This window comes from Trichomycterus rosablanca, chromosome 17, assembly GCF_030014385.1.
Source record: "Trichomycterus rosablanca isolate fTriRos1 chromosome 17, fTriRos1.hap1, whole genome shotgun sequence".
NCBI lineage: Eukaryota > Metazoa > Chordata > Actinopteri > Siluriformes > Trichomycteridae > Trichomycterus > Trichomycterus rosablanca.
The window spans coordinates 14,985,862-15,005,246 of NC_086004.1; positions in this window are offsets into that span (position 1 = coordinate 14,985,862).

The following is a 19,385-nucleotide window of genomic DNA, read 5'->3' on the forward strand; positions in this document are numbered from 1 at the left end:
CCCTCCTTAAAGGGACCTCTCCTGAGGTCCCTAGTAGGTGGTCCCGTTCCCTCCGGTAGCTGGAAGCCACTGGGGGAGTGCGCTTCGGGGGTCCTCCGCTGGGTCCAATAATGGTCGCACCTTACTGTTATGAGGTGGGGACGAAGGACCCAAGGATGCAGAGGATAGCAAAAACAGGTTTATTAAACAAATTATAAAAGACAAAATACAATAAAAAAAACAAGAAATAAGGAGAACAAATGAACTTCGGGGAATCCCGAAGGCAGCCGCTGACGTCAGGAGCTAGGAAGGATGCCGGCTGGTGACAGCGCCGCTGTTTTTCCCCAGAGCGTTCCTTTATAATGCGGCCCCTTCCCAGCCATGCCGGCTGGTAACAGCGCCGCTGCGTTTTTTTCCCCTTGCGCTTTCAGAGGGACGCGGTCCCCTCCCAGCCATGCCCGCTGGTGACAGTGCCGCGTTCCTAATAACTCGCGCTCTCTAAATGACAGCCAGGAACTAAGCGCCCAGGGTTCGTGCCTCGCGGTCCCCGTTTTTGTTATTTGTGTTTTTCTTTTTCCTTCCTAGCTCCTGACGTCAGCGGCTGCCTTCGGGATTCCCCGAAGTTCATTTGTTCTCCTTATTTCTTGTTTTTTTATTGTATTTTGTCTTTTATAATTTGTTTAATAAACCTGTTTTTGCTATCCTCTGCATCCTTGGGTCCTTCGTCCCCACCTCATAACAATTAACGTGTGCATCAAAGGAGAGATCTGAGTCTATTGTGACACCCAAGTTTTTTACATCTGAGCTGGGAGTAACAGAGAAAGTGTTTAGGTTTAGCATCAGGTTAGACAACTTGTCTCTCGCAGCCTCAGATCCAACAAGTAAAACCTCCGTTTTATCTGAATTAAGTAAAAGAAAGTTACTTGTCATCCAGTTTTTTATGTCATTTACATAATCTTCAGTCTTACTGATTGTGTCAGTATCATTTGTGTTGAGTTATATGTTCTCATCTATCATATTGTTTGTATTATAATTCCTCTTGTTATTATTTTGTGTCCTTAGTAAAGTGACATATCTCTATGGGACTTTTATTTTGCTCTCTATTAGCTGGAATTATTTTTCCGTTGCTCACTATAATTACATGTGACTGCGTTGAGCAGAGTTGCAAGCGGAAAAAGGTGCTCCACGGATGTAGGTGCTCTTCAGTTTACTGGAATATAAACCGCCAGTGATAGCTCAGTGGTTAAGGTACTGGACTAGTAAACAGAAGGTTGCCAGTTCAAGCCCCGCCACCACCAAGTTGCCACTGTTGGGTCCCTGAGCAAGGCCCTTAACCCTCAATTGCTCATCGTGTTCCGCTGGAACCGTTGGATAAAAGCGTCTGCTAAATGTAAAAATAAACAATAAATACGACTTTAAGCTTCTTGAGTAAATTTTATTGTTTACATGTATGGATGATACTAATATCTTGAGTATAAACATGGATCGCGAAAAAACTGAAAACTTAACAGGTTATGGGCCCAGGAGAGCTAACGCTACGGCGGCAAGGTGGCACAGGTTCTTCAACGGAGACGAAAACAACTACGAACTTTGGGAAGTAAAAATTCTTGGACACCTGAGAATATTGGGCTTAAAAGAAACGATACTGTCCAGAGACAATGTTGATAATGAAAAGAATAAGGAGTGTTACGCTGAGCTGATCCAGTTTCTCGATGATAAAAGCTTGTCGTTGGTGATGAGAGACGCTGCAGATGATGGCAGGAAAGCTCTACAAATACTCTGAAATCACTACGCCAGTCAGGGTAAACCCAGAATTATCGCTCTGTATACTGAACTCACCTCGTTAAAGAAAGAGCCCGAAGAGACAGTAATAGACTACATTATCCGAGCAGAAAAAGCGGCAACATCATTAAGAAATGCAAACGAAGTTATAAGTGATGGGCTGATAATAGCAATGGTTCTTAAAGGCTTACCAGAATCCTACAAACCCTTTGCAATTCATACAACACAGAGCAATGAAGAACTGACTTTTACCCAATTCAAAATTAAATTAAGAAGTTTTGAAGAAACAGAAAAATTCAGTACAAAAACAAAGTCAGACAATGTAATGAAAGTGGACATTTCTTCACTAATCTGCTATGGATGTGGAAATCGAGGGCATATGGCCAGAGACTGTCGCCAAAAAGCAGTGTCAAAATGGTGCAGCTATCATAGGAGCTCAACACACAGTGATGAAACATGCAAAAGAAAAACTAGATACAAAGAAGCAAAACAAACTGCGGAAAGACAAGGAAAACACGAAGAAGAACGGACATTTGTGTTCAAGATCAGCCAACAGTTTCTACCAGACAACATTAAGGAAAATGGACTAATGGTAGATTGTGGAGCAACATCCCACATCATAACAGAGAAAGACACATTCACAAGATTTGATGAGAGTTTCAACCCAGAGTCACATTACATGGAGCTGGCAGATGGAACTAAGATGAACAATGTGGCATTAAAACAAGGTGATGCAGAGGTGTTACTGCTGGACCCGGAGGGAAAACACATCAGAGTCACTCTAAACAAATTGAAATGAACCAGAAAAGATACATCCTAAAAATGCTTGAAAAGTTCTGAATGTCAAACTGTAAGTCCAGAGCTACACCGAGTGATCTAAAAATGGAGTGGAATAGAAATGAGGAAGAAAACAACGATATTGAAAACCCCAAGGAATATTGTGAAATTGTTGGTAGCCTGATCTACTCAATGACCTGTACCAGACCAGACATAAGCTGGATAGTAAACTTTCACAAACACTAGCAAAGCCAAAAGCACAGGATTTAGTGTCGGCTAAACATGTCATGAGATACCTAAAAGGTACAGTAGATTACGAATTGTCTTTCAAGAAAACAGATGAGGCTTTAAGCCTAATAGCATTCAGTTATTCTGACTGGGCATCTTCTGTAGAGGACAGACGTAGCACTACAGGGTACTATTTTAGCTTGACAAAACAAGGCCCTGCTATTCCCTGGAAGTCCAAGAAACAACCTACAGTGGCCCTATCCACCTGCGAAGCTGAATACATTAGTCTAGCAAACACTACTCAGGAAAGCATGTACCTAACTCAGCTGCTGAATGGGATGGATAATAGTGTTTACTGTTATACCAGAATTTATGGAGACAATCAGGGGGCTATTGCACTGAGTAAAAGTCCAGTGAGCAGATCAAGATCCAAACACATTGATGTAAAGTATCATTTTATTTGCGCTGCAGTCAGCTAGGGAAAAATACACATTAAATACTGTCCAACAGAAGACATGATTGCAGACATCATGACAAAAGCTGTATCAAAAGTTAGAATGGTCAAGTTCAAAAATTTTCTGTTTGGAAATGAAATGTGTATAGTTTTATTGTACATGACTAAAGATGATGAGAACAAGTGGGGGTGTTGAGTTATATGTTCTCATCTATCATATTGTTTGTATTATAATTCCTCTTGTTATTATTTTGTGTCCTTGGTAAAGTGACATATCTCTATGGGACATTTATTTTGCTCTCTATTAGCTGGAATTATTTTTTTGTTGCTCACTATAATTACATGTGACTGCGTTGAGCAGAGTTGCAAGTGGGAGAAGTTTTATGCCGCCACGAATGTAGGTACTCTTCAGTTTAATGGAATATAAACAATAAATACGACTTCAAGCTTATTGAGTGAATTTTATTGTTCACATGTATGGATGATACTAATATCTTGAGTATAAAGATGGATCGCGAAGAAACAGAAAACTTAGCAATTTGGTTTGGCTGATATATACAGCTGAGTGTTATCTGCATAGCAGTGAAAATTGATGCCATGTTTATGAATAATTTCTCCTAATGGAAGCATATATAGTGTAAATAATAGAGGTCCCAATACTGACCCCTGTGGAACACCATATTTTACTTTTGTAGTTTTCGAGCATTTATTATTTACATAGACAAATTAAGAGCGGTCAGTTAAATAGGATTTAAACCAAGAGAGTGTGAGTCCTTTAACACCTAATGTATTTTCTAGCCTATCCAGTAAAATTTTATGATCGACAGTGTCAAACGCTGCACTAAGATCTAATAGAACAAGAAAAGAGACACATCCATTATCAGAGAAAATTAATAAATCATTAACTACCCTAATTAATGCAGTTTCGGTACTATGGTTGGGTCTAAATCCTGATTGAAATTTTTCATAAATACTGTTTTCATGTAAATAAGAACAGAGCTGTTTAGAAACTACTTTTTCTAGAATCTTGGAGACAAAAGGAAGGTTTGCCTATAATTAAACAGAATGTGTGGATCAAGATTTGGTTTTTTAATCAGGGGTTTAATAACAGCACATTTGAACAATTTGGGTACATACCCAAGGCTAAGGGATGCATTTATTAACGTAAGCAGGGGCTCTACAATGGCAGGGAGTAAATCTTTAAGCAAACGAATTGGAACAGGGTCGAGTAAACATGACAATTAAAGGATTAAAGGTTGGATAAGTCACTATTATCACCCATGCTGCTCAAAGTGAATTAATACTTAACATTGCCAAGTAAGTCATATTTTTCTATCTTATCATTAAAGAATTTTAAAAAATCATTGCTGCTACAGTCGGGTGGTACATTAGATTCAGTTTCATTGACATTTTTACTTAGTTTGGACACTGTCTCGAAAAGGAATCTAGGATTATTCTTATTTTTCTCTATTAAGGAAGAATAATATAAAGCTTCAGCTTTTATGAGTGCATGTTTATACTTGGTTAGAGCATCTTTCCATGCGATTTTATACACTTCCAGTGTAGTGTGCCGCCACTTGCGTTCTAATTTTCAAGCTGCTTGTTTTAGCTCACGTGTGGTCACAGCAAGCTTTTTCTCCCTAATCACTTTAGTTTTAACTGGGGATACACTGTCTAAAGTTGTGAAGAAACGGACTCTAAGTGTTGAGTTGCCTGATCTAGATCTTTAGGCTCTGATGGTGATATAGTTGGTAATTCTGGTAGGCAGTTTATGAACACTGCTGCAGTTGCAGACGTTATAGTACGCTTAGATTTAAAATGATGTAGTTGCTGTATATTATTAGATAGGGACAGGTCATACATTAAGAGGGAGTGATCAGAAATCAAGTCATTCTGTGGTAGAACTACCAGGTTGTATACCATACCATAAGTTAGTAATAAGTCTAAGGTATGTTTATAGCGGTGAGTGGGTCCTGTTACATTTTGGGTAACACCTATAGATTTTAAAATAGAATTAAACACAATTTTAAGCAGATCAGACTTTTTTTCATAATGTGTCTTGGTGCTACCTCTTCCATGTATACAGTAAATTATGTGCGCATTCTTCAGTTGCTCTGAAGTCCTGTTTTAATGCCTTTATGGCCATTGTAGGCCTCACCATTGCCAAATTGCCATTGTCGGGCCCCTGAGCAAGGCCCTTGTAACATGTCTGCCACTTTCACTCAGTGTTCATGTGCTCCTTGTTATAGTTTTGGTCTGATGCCCCCCTTGTGTCCACCACTTCCCTTTCATTGGTTCCTATGTTCATGGCCCACAGCTGTTCATCGAGTTCCAATTATTTGTTCACTGTATTTACCTCCTTCTGTCTCCTGTATTCCTCATGAGTCATTATTAATGCTTTCTTGAATCTGGGCTTGCCTGAGATTTTAGCCGTGTCTATGATCCTGAATGTGTCCATGTGTTTCTGACCTTGTCCGTGAGTTGTGTCCTAGTCCTGGTTTTTTGTACGCTTATTCCTGTTCTAGAACTTATCCTTTAGTAGTGTGTCCTTGTGTTCCTGTCTTGTCATGAGAGTAGAGTAGATCTTCTGTTTAAAGCCCTTGTCCTGGTTAGTCTTAGATAAGTGTTAGCATAGCTTAGGAATTAGCATAGGGATTTGTACTTGGTTAGATAGGGACCCCTCCTTAAGTTCTTGTATTTAGCATGAGTGTTAGCATTAACTGTTAGCATTATCATTACCTTGGGGTTTCCATTTAGTGCCTTCCTGTCTGGCTACTGTCTGTCTAGTTTGATGGTTCTTAGTCTTTCCCTGTTTCTTGTTCCTTGTGTATTTACAAACTACAACCACCAGCAATGTTCTTCAGGCCATGCCGCTCCTGTTGGATATAATGGGAATCTGCCATGTCTGCAATTAAATTGTCCAGAACTCACTATTAGACTTTACCACAGACTTTACCACAGACTTTACCACAGACTTGACTGAATAATTCTTTTTTTCTTTTTACTTGTTATAACTTTTATTTAAAACTTTTTTTGTGTATCTATGGTTTGTTTAATTCTAATTTATTCAAATGATCCTCCAGGTCACCCAAAGGCGATGTCTCCTTGCTGAATCTGGTTCCTCGTAAGGTTTCTTCCCGATATTTTGCCCTCGGCTTGCTCCACAGAGGTTTTTGGGTTACCTGTCCTGGATGCTGGAGAGTTTTTGGACATGTAATCTGTAAAGTTGCTTTTAGACAATGTCAGTTAATCAAAAAAAAGTGCTCTGCTGTAATTTTTTGTGAAGGCTGGTTTTATGTCACGCCCAGAAAGCAAAAATTCACATCCTGTCCCAGTCATAAATAATGACTACAAATAGATCATTTACCCGACAGCCTTAAATAGAAAAGCTCGGCCTATTAGCAAAAGCAATCACAATTTCAATGACTGTTGGTCTTGTGCATTTTACTTAACTTTGCATCCATCTAGTGGCTGTTTATTTACACTACATCTTAATCACGGCATACAAAGCGCATTTGGAGGCCTATCCAGTGTAAACAGAATTTGTACAGATTACATTATAAAATACCATGTTGTCGTGGTGTGTTATTATGCAGGTACTTGTTTGTCTGCTGTGAGTCTTTGTAGTGTGTACTATTACTTTTAATGTATGTAACAAGTTACTGAGGCTACTTAATTTCCTTTAGGATTAATATAGTATCTATCTCTCTGTCTGTCTGCCTGTCTGTCTGTTGTCTGTCTGTCTATTTATGTACATAGCTATCTATCTATCTATCTATCTATCTATCTATCTATCTATCTATCTATCGATAGATACATACATCTATGTTTGTGTGTGTGTGTGTGTGTGAGAGAGAGAGAGAGAGAGAGAGAGAGAGAGAGAGACAGACAGAGATAAAAAAAAAAAGTGTGTGTCAAAGGCTATCAGGCCTATCTATTTTTAAATGTGGCCTTTTTGTCACATAGTGGTTTGTGAGATGAGCAGGAGCTGGTAGCAGACAGTTGCAGGCCTTCATAGCTATTGTGACCAATTGACCCTGCTTGGCTTGTATGTTTCCACTACAGTTTAACTGCTCTTCACAACCTGTTAAACCGCAGTGCACACATATCTCAATTTGTATATAAACCATCTCCAAAAACAGGTCCACAGGTGCTCTGAAGCAATCAAATCTCATTGTTAACCAAGAACAAAGAGTTACAAAAAGCACCACAAACGCATATGTACCACTGACTCTAAAAGAGAAAAGCCCAACTTTTTATTAAGAAAATGCACTATTTACCTGACCTGTTTTATATTTTTTGAAACAGTATAGTTTTTGTGCTTGTTAGTAATTTTTACTGAACATAAGCATATCTATTAATGTAATAATTTACTAATAAATGAATGAAAGACACAAAAAGAGAGAGAAAGTGATACGAAGGAGAAAATGGATAGAACAGGGATAACGCTGAACTAAGAACTGCTTATCACAATATGACAGGCTGCTCTGGCCGTTTTTAGTTTAATTTGGTTCTCAGAAAAAAGAAAAGATTGGCACTGGCAATGCACAATCAGCACTCTGCACATAATGTGGATTTACTGATGGGGTCCATTCCGACATCATGCCCCTCTGGGGCAATCTGCTGTCCCAGGGCAGTTCAGTCAGGAGGCCCCAAACAGCATTGGGTAAGTTCCCAGAAAGAGATAAGTATGCTCTCATTGCACAGAGCAAGTCAGGTATCAAAAGTTCAAGAGAAGCTGGCGAGGAAGAAAAACTGTGCACTTAAGAGGTGCAAGTAATTGTCAATTAAGAGAAACTGACACATCAATCATCTGTGCCTTCAGGCCTTCTCTGCTGCCAAATGGTACTGCAGAAGGACACAACTCTTAAATTCTTCTCTTTGGGTAATAGAACTTTAGAGTGCATTTCTTAATGCAGGAGGGGACTGTATAATTTAAGTTATAATAGTTTTCCAAAGAACAGGGTGAGTCAAAAGTCGCAGGACACTCTTTTATTTCAGAAACGAAAGGGAAAATTACATATCTGAATACCCCAGCAAGTAATGGTTGAAGGGGCCTATCTTTTAGGCTATGTCCGAAACATGGCCACCATCTTGAAAGCCGCCATATTGGATCAAAGACAAGTTTTTCCAATGGGAAGGTAGCATATCAAAGCATATCATGTAGCATATCAAAGAAGACCAGAATTTTCTCAGAAATCGATTGCAATATCTCTTGTGGTTCTCAACACAGAAAGTTCAAAAGTTCAAAACTTTTGTTGGAATTGATGAAAGAAGAGAGGATTGAGGTGATTCTGATGTCCGGGGAACGCAACAACCGACACCCAGAAAGACCACCAATTTCACACAGCACTGTTGCATCCCTCATAGCCAAATTCCAAGAAACCGGGACTGTGGACAACAAGCCACGTAGTGGTCGTCCGAAGACCGCTACCGACAAAGAAACCTCAACAATGGTTTTGGCAGCCTTTGCGAAAAGTCCACGACGCAGCACGCGACGTCTCGCCACAGAGTGTGGCGTCAGCCAGTCATACCTTGTACGGATTCTTCATACCAATAAGTGGCACCCCTTCAAGATCCAGCTGCAGCAGAAACTATCAGAGGATGACCCTGATAGACGTGTTGAGTTCTGCACCTGGGCATTAGACCAACATCAACGGGATCCGGCATTCGCACAGGGCATTCTGTTCAGTGACCAGGCCAATTTTTATGTCAGTGGTGAGGTCAACCACCAGAACGTGAGGTACTGGAGTGACGAAAACCCTCACTGGACGGCAGACACCAAAGTCGTAGGTGATGTGAAGGTTATGGTGTGGTGTGGAATATGGGGCACCCGTGTAATCGGACCCATTTTCATCGACCAGACCCTGACAATGCTACAGGAAACAGTGTTCCCATCCATTCTGATCGAAGATGGCAGTTTCCCCTGTTATTTCCAACAGGATGGGGCTCCACCACACTACGGAGCAGGTGTTCGTCAGTGGCTGGATATTCAATTCCCTGGTCATTGAATTGGCCGTCGTGGTCCTGTGGAATGGCCGCCCAGATCACCCGACCTCACACCACTCGACTTTTATCTCTGGGGTCATCTCAAACAAATTGAGATTACTTGCCCATTACATACCCATTACTTGCTGGTGTATTCAGATATGTCATTTTCCCTTTCGTTTCTGAAATAAAAGAATGTCCTGCGACTTTTGACTCACCCTGTACTTCAGAGCCCATGTGGCTATATGTATCACAATAGCTTGATGGTTTCTCATGCAATGCTATATACAAAATAGGGTTTGTATATTAGATTTTAAAAGTATTTATCTCTCTTTACGCAACATATTACTCTGTCGGTTCAGTCAATTTAATTACAGTTTAAAGCCCTCCACTATGGTGGAAATTGTTTTCAAATGAATTCAAAAGCAGAAAAAAAGATTAAATTGTGGAAAATCATGAACGATGAACGTAGTTCACATTAGTAAATGATCAAAAATGGTGAAGAATTGTACTGTAATTACAATAATTACATTGATTTTTAAATTAATGCAATTCAGGGGCATGTCTACGGGTAGGCTAACACCCAGAGTTAAGAATTGTCCACCCAGAGGAATCATCTGTTTATCCAAATCTCTGTTATAGATACTTTTGAGCCTTCATAGTTTTCTGTAACTTTGTCATTGGTCATCAAAAATGCATTCTTTTTGGCCTTTTGAATGAGTAGATGCACTTAGTGCTCCTCCTTATGTCCAGGCAATGTAATATCCTCGTTTTCTCGGCAAATTGTGCTTGTTTGAAAATGCAATCGTGTTCGAAGGTTGTAGGGGGCTACTTTGAAAATTTACCATGGCCACTAAAAAGCTTTCATTACAAAGAATACAAAATAAAGATGAATATCTACTCAACACTTGCTAAGGATGTTGAGGATGAGAGCACAAATGCTTATAAGAAAAGAAAACTGATTCAAATGTTGCAGATCCAAGCTGAATTATACAAATCTACAAATCAGGTTGTGACAATTATTTAAGTGGAATGAAGGGTTAGGGGCTAAATACTTCTCTATAAGACAATCTACAATTATCATTATTGAAGGGAATACAATAAAATGTCCTGATATCAGGACTTTGCATCTCCACATAAGGTTAATCTGTTATTTGTGTAAGGTACGACTATATACAGTTTTAGATTCATGGCCATTGTTCATGACCAAAGTAGATTTCTTTGTTCTTCATGTTGACATAAAACCAATGGGATTTGGACCAGATTAAATGAGGTCATCATAAAAGGTGGTTAGAACTCAAAGGAAGTGGTTTTCATTTTCTTGAAAATGAGTCAGTGTGATTGGTAGTACTGTACACAGCAGTGTGCAATGGCATAATACCTGAGCAGTCATTGCAGGAAAGAAAACATTTCTAGTGTATTGCACATATTGCTCACATATTGCACCACTCACCTACAGTCACTACACTGCTTGTTAATGTAAAAATATAATGTGCGTATGTAGGTTGTATTGTTGCTAAATGAATTAATTATTGCTATGCTTCTTGCATGAAAAGTGTGTGTATATATGAATCTAAATCTAATATTTATGTTAACCATTCAACAAAATAGTACACACACACACACACACACACACATATATAAAAATATATAATTAATTTTTCTATTGTTACTTCATAAGATAATAATATAAAGTTATAGAACTCATTTTTCTTCCTTTTTATTTAATTAAATTTGTAACTTTATGTTACATGAAGACTTTATTGTGGCCACAGTCATGTACAATGTTTAATATACAGTGTATCACAAAAGTGAGTACACCCCTCACATTTCTGCAGATATTGAAGTATATCTTTTCATGGGACAACACTGACAAAATGACACTTTGACACAATGAAAAGTAGTCTGTGTGCAGCTTATATAACAGTGTAAATTTATTCTTCCCTCAAAATAACTCAATATACAGCCATTAATGTCTAAACCACCGGCAACAAAAGTGAGTACACCCCTAAGAGACTACACCCCTAAATGTCCAAATTGAGCACTGCTTGTCATTTTCCCTCCAAAATGTCATGTGACTCGTTAGTGTTACTAGGTTTCAGGTGTGCATAGGGAGCAGGTGTGTTCAATTTAGTAGTACAGCTCTCACACTCTCTCATACTGGTCACTGAAAGTTCCAACATGGCACCTCATGGCAAAGAACTCTCTGAGGATCTTAAAAAACGAATTGTTGCGCTACATGAAGATGGCCAAGGCTACAAGAAGATTGCCAACACCCTGAAACTGAGCTGCAGCACAGTGGCCAAGATCATCCAGCGTTTTAAAAGAGCAGGGTCCACTCAGAACAGACCTCGCGTTGGTCATCCAAAGAAGCTGAGTGCACGTGCTCAGCGTCACATCCAACTGCTGTCTTTGAAAGATAGGCGCAGGAGTGCTGTCAGCATTGCTGCAGAGATTGAAAAGGTGGGGGGTCAGCCTGTCAGTGCTCAGACCATACGCCGCACACTACATCAAATTGGTCTGCATGGCTGTCACCCCAGAAGGAAGCCTCTTCTGAAGTCTCTACACAAGAAAGCCCGCAAACAGTTTGCTGAAGACATGTCAACAAAGGACATGGATTACTGGAACCATGTCCTATGGTCTGATGAGACCAAGATTAATTTGTTTGGTTCAGATGGTCTCAAGCATGTGTGGCGGCAATCAGGTGAGGAGTACAAAGATAAGTGTGTCATGCCTACAGTCAAGCATGGTGGTGGGAATGCCATGGTCTGGGGCTGCATGAGTGCAGCAGGTGTTGGGGAGTTACATTTCATTGAGGGACACATGAACTCCAAAATGTACTGTGAAATACTGAAGCAGAGCATGATCCCCTCCCTCCGGAAACTGGGTCGCAGGGCAGTGTTCCAGCATGATAATGACCCCAAACACACCTCTAAGATGACCACTGCTTTATTGAAGAGGCTGAGGGTAAAGGTGATGGACTGGCCAAGCATGTCTCCAGACCTAAACCCAATAGAACATCTTTGGGGCATCCTCAAGCGGAAGGTGGAGGAGCGCAAAGTCTCGAATATCCGCCAGCTCCGTGATGTCGTCATGGAGGAGTGGAAAAGCATTCCAGTGGCAACCTGTGAAGCTCTGGTAAACTCCATGCCCAGGAGAGTTAAGGCAGTTCTGGGAAATAATGGTGGCCACACAAAATATTGACGCTTCAGGAACTTTCACTAAGGGGTGTACTCACTTTTGTTGCCGGTGGTTTAGACATTAATGGCTGTATATTGAGTTATTTTGAGGGAAGAATAAATTTACACTGTTATATAAGCTGCACACAGACTACTTTTCATTGTGTCAAAGTGTCATTTTGTCAGTGTTGTCCCATGAAAAGATATACTTAAATATCTGCAGAAATGTGAGGGGTGTACTCACTTTTGTGATACACTGTACAGAGACAAAATGACATTTTTCCCAGACCCATGGTATAATAAAAGAGTATGTCAGGACCCTCACAATACCTATACTTATTACACAGTTCAACAAAGAGGCATGACCTGCACAATACTTACACATTATCAACAGTACAATAAACACAACATGGTGCCAAATACAAAGTGTCCATAAGAGAATGTAAAAAAAAAGAGTATATAAATATCATATAAATATAAAGAGTAAATAAATAAATAACAAAAGTAAATAAAGAACAATAAGATATCTACATACAGTGGTTTGCATTTTTTGTTTTCTTTTGTTTGTTACCTTGTTATTTGATCGGACGGCATAGTGGTGCAGTGAGTAGCACTGTTGCCTCACAGCAAGAAAGGTCTGGGTTTGAATTTTCAGTCGAGCTTCATGTTCTCACTGTGTCCATGTGGGGTTTAATATTTGTCTTTGCCTAACATACATTATTTTCTGTTAAACGGACAGCCTTTTACATTAAAAATCACTTTTCATCTTTGACTCAAAATGTCTTTTTCTAAGGAACCTTAAGCCGCTATGAGTCACTTCCAGCAACACAATCACAGTAACCAAAGATTTGATGAGTAACTCAGTGATACAAACCAACCCTACCAAACTCACATACTCACGTATTCATACAACCACATAAGCAAAAACCACAAAATTTTACCCCAATCACAAAGCTGCAACACCCAACACTCCCCACATGGTTTGGACTACCCCACAAATTACCACAGTAACATTCCCTGCTTTTAACCCAGAATATACAAAATGTCCCTACTTTAACACCTGTGTACCCTGTCTTTTTAAACTGCTGAGAAATGTTAAGTATTGGTGTTGCAGGTGCAATATTTATTTATTGTTTATTTTTTTGATAATACTTTGCTACTAACCACACTCTAGAAAATGTTCCTTTTAAAAAACTATGAACCTTTCTTGATAAATTTCTTCATGAAACCAAAAATGGAACTTTGTGGCAGAAAACAAAAAAAATTTCTTTAAAAAACATCCATCATTTTTTTTAGATAACTAAATTGCTACTTCTATCGCATCACTTCAAAGAATCTCCCACCGTGTACAGCATTTTAGGATCGCCACATCAGTCACAAAAATTACACTTCTATGTAGTGCAATACATACATTTATTATTTAGCCTTGGTCTGATTTGGCTAGTGGTTTTTATTCAATTAAATTCAATTACCACTCTAAATAACCACCCACAGTGTTGGCTTTAGTCACATGGAAAACATAAACACAGTGCTGTAAAAACTTTTTCCCCCCACAAAAGTTCTGCTATTTTTGTTGATTTGACATTAAATGTTTCAAAATTTCCAACTAATTTTAATATATAATAAAGACAACACAAGTTCATCATTTATTGAAAATAAAGATTTTGAGCTTGACCTACCAGTTTAAGGTCATGTAACAGCATCTTATTGAAATTCAAGACAGGACTTTGACTTGGCCACTGCACAACTTTTATTTGGTTTCTTTTGAGCCATTCAAAGATGAACCTGCTTGTGTGCTTCAAAGCATTGTCCTGATGCATAACCCAACTGCGCTGTAGCTTTAGGTCACAAACTGACAGGTGAAAATACTTCAGATTTTTCTAATTCTGAAAGATCAGCAGAAATCATGGTTTCATTAATTATGAAAAGTTGACCAGGTCCTGTGGAAGCAAAGCAGCCCCAGACCATCACAATACCACCACTGTTTGACTGTTGGTATAATGGCCATATGGAGCATTGCAGTTTTAGTCCTACCCATGTCTTCCAAAAAGTTCCACCTTGTTGGCTTTAGCAGCTTTCACTAATAACAGTCTGGATGGCCCTTTTTGTCATTGTCACAGAGAACTCACTGTCCTTTTTTTTCAGAAAACAAGTTTAAATGTGGGTTCATCTGATCACAGTACAGCTCATCTATCTGAGATGAGCTTAGGCCCAGAGAACTCAGTGGTGTTTCTGCATAGAATTAATGTCTGTCTTTCTCTTTGTGTAATAGGATTTTAGGTTGCCTAATGCAGTGGTCCACTGTGTTAAGTGACATTGACAGTTTTTTGAAGTATACTCCCTATGTGCCTGTATTTATCACAGTAGCATGATGGTTTCTCACGCAGTGTCATTTGAAGGCCCGAAAGTCACACACATTCAGTAGAGGCTACTGTTCTTGCACTATACAGACTAAGATTTCTCCAGATTCCTTGAATCATTTCATAATATTTTTGTAAGGTAGATAAAGGACCTAAACTATTTGCAATCTTGTATTAAGAAAACTTCATTTTGATTGCTTGTACAGACTAAGCCTTTGGTGAAATAAAATAAAAAATTAAACTATTTATTGAAAGAAAAACGTTGTTTAGCCATACTTGGCTCTATTTGTAGGGCTAGTCATTTGTAGCACTAAACATACGCACACTACAAACACACACATGCATAAACACGCAAAATCTTGCATGCATACATCCACATATATACACTCATACTCACACATGCATATGCACATACACACACCCACTAACACTAACATACACACTCACACCTACACATAAATACATAAACTAACACTCAAAGTCACTTACATCCACTTACAAACTCACTTACAACCACACGCACTTGCACATACATACACGTACACACACACAAACTCACATGCATATACTTACACTATGCCACATAATTACCTACACATATACACACTCATACATACACACACTCATGCACAATCCAATACCTACAACTGCTTAGTGACTATATCACTTGTATCTTTGCACAATTTTGCATTTTTGCACATAAGTATTTAATATCTCTGCTGTTATATTAACCCTACACTGCTAATTGTATATCAGAATATGTTTGTAACTCACTTAGCATTTACTTAGTACCATACTATACATATAGTGTCCAACACTATATGTGTCTTTGGACCCATCCCCCTTTATTTCTTTAGATTAGAAATGTCTCTTGTATTTATTGTAGGTTCTTGTATTTATTGTACTGTTTTTATCTGCACTATGTATATTGTATTGCTTTGCACTTGTTTTGCACCCTGATTCTGATGGAACATGGTTTAGTTTCAAAATGTACTTGTATATAGCTAAAATGACAATAAAGCCTCTTGAACTTGAAACCTGCCTCCGGAAATGCCCCATTAGCAACCAGTTAACAATCTGGCAGTGTGAGGCAGGCTGAACGGTCTCAAAAAGCAGCACATTAACCACACTCTGCAGAGATTCAAAACAGATGCGAAACAAAGCCAATGATATCTACCCATCTGGAAAGGGTTACAAAGCTGTTACTACATTTCTGGGAATCCAGTAAACCACTGTGATGGCCATTATCCACAAATGGAGAAAACTTGGACCAGTGGTGAATCTTTCCAGGAATGGCCTGCCTGCCAAAATGTATTCAAGAACACATCAATGACTCAACCAGGAGGTCACAAAAGAACCAGCTGGTTAGCTGAGTATAATCTACACTGAGTATTAGATTATGTCTCTGTTGGTGGTAATCAAGTCAAGTCAATTTATTTGTATAGTGCTTTTTACAATGGACATTGTCTCAAAGCGACTTTACAGAATCCAGGACTGACAGAGCAAAAACCCCCCTGTTGAGCAAGCCAAGGGCAACAGTGGCAAGGAAAAACTCTCTAGACTCAGCAGGGACCCCCATCCTCCTTGGGTGGCCTGGAGAATAATTTGAATGAATACGATTCACACAAATCATACAAAATTAAATTGAACTAAAAGTTATAACTAGCAAATAAAGTTCAAGACAAAACATGCCAGGTTCCAGTCACATCTAACAGAAGCAGCATTGCTGACACAGCAGTCTCGTCTTACAGGCTTCAACCTCGGGTGGTTTCCGTCAGAACCACCTCAGAATAAAAACAATTCTACTGGTACAGCTCAGTAGCATGCGGTGTTGATTGTGATGTTTATAATATGTGATAGCAAGTTGGATCATATTAAGTTGGATATTTATAATTTGTCACAGATCCTTATATATGGCTAAAGACATGGGAAGTTTTATTTTTTAGCATTGAAACTCATTTGCTTATATATTAATAAATAAATAAAAAACTTATGGCAGCAAATAGTGTAAGTGCCACACAGCAGCAGGGTCAGGACTTGGGTTACACTGTTGAGGTTAGGAATTATGCTACCACTGTGTAGTAAGTAGGTTCTGGGTACTCTAGTGTTCTTCCAACTTTCCAAAAGACAAACCGGTAAGAGTGTTGATTGCCCCAAACTGCTCTGGTGCGAGGCTGAATGGGTGATGGTGCAGCAGATTGCCTTCGTGCGGTTAACTAATGTAGGTGCTTCTGTGACAGATTTAAAAGTAGGGCAAGCAGGACAGTCAACGAGTCATACCGACGATAAAAGAAACGTTTGAAAGTTTCCGCCTCCATAAACGGCTATGGTGGAAAAATGAACCCCTTACCCAAACATCAGCTATTTTTTTCCTCTCACAGCCTACAGAACTTTAACTTTACAATCGTGATTTTTCTTATCAAACGCCCACTGGCCAGTCAGCTAAACGGATCTTTATACGCTGATTTTGATTTAATTGAACTGAAGCTGAAGCACTCCACTCCGGTCACTTCATCATTTCTCAGCAGTAATTCAACACCGCAACTACAGGTAAAACAGGCAGCCTTGCCGAAACATTACTGCAAAAGAATGCGAAAAAATTTAAATAACTTAGAAAGTAAAGCTCAAAAGCAAACTAGAAAAACTTTTGAAATTTGTATTTTTGTTCAATGCAACCAGATAAATTAGATACAGTGAGACACCGCTTATCTATAAGCAACAGGGTTTGTTTTACACCGCATTGTGGCACAAATTATCCTTCTATCGAAATGATTTGAAATAATAAAAACCTACTTAACCACGTTATATTTTAAGTTACTTGGTAAGTTTTGTATTTTTATTATGTAAGGACATGTAGAAAAACAACAAAATTGTAAAAATTATAAAGCAAAAAATTCTAAATTAATTTATGTTGCTCATCAAAATAGTTAGCCATACATTTAATAACGTTACATTTACAATGTTTACCCACATTCTATTAAACCTATTTCAATGCATAAAGTGTTCCATAACAATATGTACATTTGTCAAATGGCATTCAGTTTATTACATTTTAATTATTATTATTATTATTATTATTATTATTATTATTATTATTATTACTGAGCACTACTCGGAATACAGGCAGAAATACCCTCTGGACACCCATTCTCTCACTTAGGCCTACATCTATGAGCAGTTTATATCAGCCAATCTACTTTTGTTTTGTTTTGAGCAGTGGAGGAAACCTGAGTGCCAAAAGAAACCATACACAGATATTGGAAAAACAGACAGAACAATAGACATTGACTGGAAATAAGCATCAAAACCAAGTCATCAGGACTTTGCTGTGCAGTATTAGATGTGCCACCATGCCTTCTATTTTTCATCTACTTTTTCTTCTTTCATCATCTTCTTCTTATTCATCTTATTCTTATTCTTATTTTTATGTAATCATCATAATTGAGAATACTGTGTCTCACATTTTTTTAAACCAAGCTACACATGACACTTACCAATTTTCTGTCCAGAGCAATGTTCAGTATGAGAAGACCAAGACATCCAGCAGATATGTGTTTATCTTCCTCTTCAGCTGAGATGGCAGGTGAGGATGGGGCCAGGAGGTTAGTTTCACTTCCAGGAACATCACTGCGAGCTGGAAGACTGTTCCATGTGCACTCCTACAAAGGGGCTCCTATTCCCAACAAACGGCGTAAGCGGGAGATGATCCCAGCTGAGAATAAAGATGCCACGTATTGGAACAGACGACACAAAAATAATGACGCAGCCAAACGCTCGAGGGAAAAGCGTCGCCTCAATGATATTATGCTGGAGAGTCAGCTTCTGGCTTTGAGTGAGGAGAATGCTCAGTTAAGGACTATAGTTCTGAATCTACAGCACCACATAGGCCTAGGAAAAGAGGCAGAAGTCACCCATTCACTTTTCCCAAACATCAGTCTTCCCTGTCCAACCCAAACCAATGTCCAGCCTTTACACTGGGGTTTGGCTAATGGTATTTCACCTGCAGATTTAAGTCAGTCTTGGAACCACCAAAGTTCCTGCACTTTAGGTTTATCCCCCTCTCAGTTAACCTCATTTTTAAGAAACTCTCAAATAAATAACACTCCATGTGCAATAAGCTTGCCCCTGGAGTTGTCCAGTGTAGTTCACAGTAAGTCGTCAGTAGCAGACCCAGTGAATCACCAGCAGAAATCTTCTAGCAGTGATCCAACCAGTCAGAAAAAGTTATCTCCAGCTCAAAAGGATGTATTAGCTTCATCGTACCCATCTGTCAATCTTAAGCAATCCCAAAACTGGCTCCTGACTGGACTAAGCCATTGCAAAAATCAGCAGAATATGCTGCCACAGTGGGGCTCAACATGCCTGCACCCACTATCTTTTTATTCCAATTGGCCTCAGTCGTTCATGACTCCTTCTGGAATTTCAGGATGTTGTCTGCAGATATCTCACAGTACAGAACCCCCCCAATAATGATAGAATACCTTTTGAGGTAAATGTAAATGATACTGTATACAGTATATAAAGATACAGTATGTAATCACGTTGTAGCTGTTAAAAAATCTACCAAAAAATGCACCCCGTTGTTCTTATTGAGAATTACAATAATTAATGTTACAGCCAATATTTTATTTTTTTTAA